At 29.0% G+C, this 1,338-nt stretch overlaps 1 protein-coding gene across 10 annotated transcripts in view; it reads left to right on the top strand.

The window, feature by feature from the left end:
* The first annotated feature begins 542 nt into the window (after positions 1 to 542).
* Positions 543 to 1,338, top strand: part of LOC136082360 (torsin-1A-like) — a 125,238-nt gene continuing 124,442 nt past the window's right edge. For 6 of the 10 annotated variants that reach the window (XM_065801430.1, XM_065801424.1, XM_065801426.1 and 3 more), the window contains exon 1: positions 556 to 741. The gene's annotated coding sequence lies outside the window, so the exon portion shown is untranslated. Of the gene's footprint in view, positions 742 to 1,338 lie in introns of all 10 variants that reach the window. The other 4 variants (XM_065801428.1, XM_065801429.1, XM_065801431.1 and 1 more) reach the window with 3 other exon arrangements.

Genomic DNA, 1,338 nt, shown 5'->3' with positions numbered 1-1,338 from the left:
CAATGAGACGATCACCGTTATAAACACAACATGTTGCCTCGTATCCAATTATCCATGTAATTAAAATGGCTGGCATCAAGCTTATACTTTGTCCTCTGTTAGCTGAAACCGTTTTATATGCTTTCGTGTTTATTAGAGCATATCCATTTCATCCAAAAAAACTAACTTTTATGTCGATAATCACTGTCTTGAATCATGAGTTCTTTTATTTTTTCTTTCTTGTGGAAGCAGTGATAAATTTTTTTTTGTTATTTTCATTACTTTAAGTTGCCTAGAAACAAACGTCTGAGACACACGAAACTCCGATTTAGCCAGATTACCACAAATTCTAGCTTGTGTTAGTGAGTTATCTCTGTTGATTACAGAGCTGATTGCGTTTCTTATAGCAGATTTGTCAAAACACTTTTATTCTTTTATATTAACAAGTTCTTCCCCCCCCCCCCCAAGGAAAAAACACAAAATTGGGGGGTCGTCACTGTTTTGTGTAAATGCCCACAGGCGCACGCACAGGCGCAGGCTTGGAAAAACGCAAAAAAAAAAAAAAAAAAAAAAGGTAAACAAATCAACGTGAGCTAAATGAAATAATGCTAAAATAAATTTATTATAAAAGCTAAAGGTTAAAATTCAAATCATAACTCGAATAGCCGAATATTTTTTAGGATTTTTGACAGCTTGATTTAGCAGCTGGAAGCAGTATGTCAATATCTTTATGTTGGTTCTATAATTGTTTTTTTTTTTGAGGTAAAAATTAAAACTACACTACTGTTATTAAAAGTGAAAGTAAAAATCTTTTTTAAATGTTAATATGTTTAATCCCTTTGCTTTTTTAAAAACTTTTATTCCTTGTGCCAGTGTTATTTTTAAATAAATTTTCCTTTAAACTGTGGTTTTAGGCTGAATTTTTGAACGTATTTCTTTTTTTTTATTTTCTAAATATAATCAATGTATCAATATAACTTATATTGATACTTGCATTATTAAAAGTTGTAAACTTAATTTTTAAACTTAAAGTTCCTAAATACATAATTACTAGATTGTTATACATCATTTGAAAGAGCTTTATTATACAGGATTGAGGTCAAATACATTTGATCAAATACAAATACAAATGCATTAATTTTAGATTTCAAAATACATATTCAAATACAAATATATGTAATCAACATTTTCCTAATACAAATACAAATATTTGTATTTTAGGTATAAAAAAAATCAGTGGCATAGCAAGGATTTATGCTGCACGGGGCAGAATCTGATTTGCACTGCAAAATAATTTTTATCAATTTTAGTTTTGAAAAACTTATCTCACAACTAGCCACACTTACATCAATTCTAAGA

This window comes from Hydra vulgaris, chromosome 07, assembly GCF_038396675.1.
Source record: "Hydra vulgaris chromosome 07, alternate assembly HydraT2T_AEP".
Taxonomy (NCBI): Eukaryota; Metazoa; Cnidaria; class Hydrozoa; order Anthoathecata; family Hydridae; genus Hydra; species Hydra vulgaris.
The sequence above is the reverse complement of the archived record's forward strand: the minus strand, read 5'-3'. Positions and strand labels throughout refer to the sequence as shown.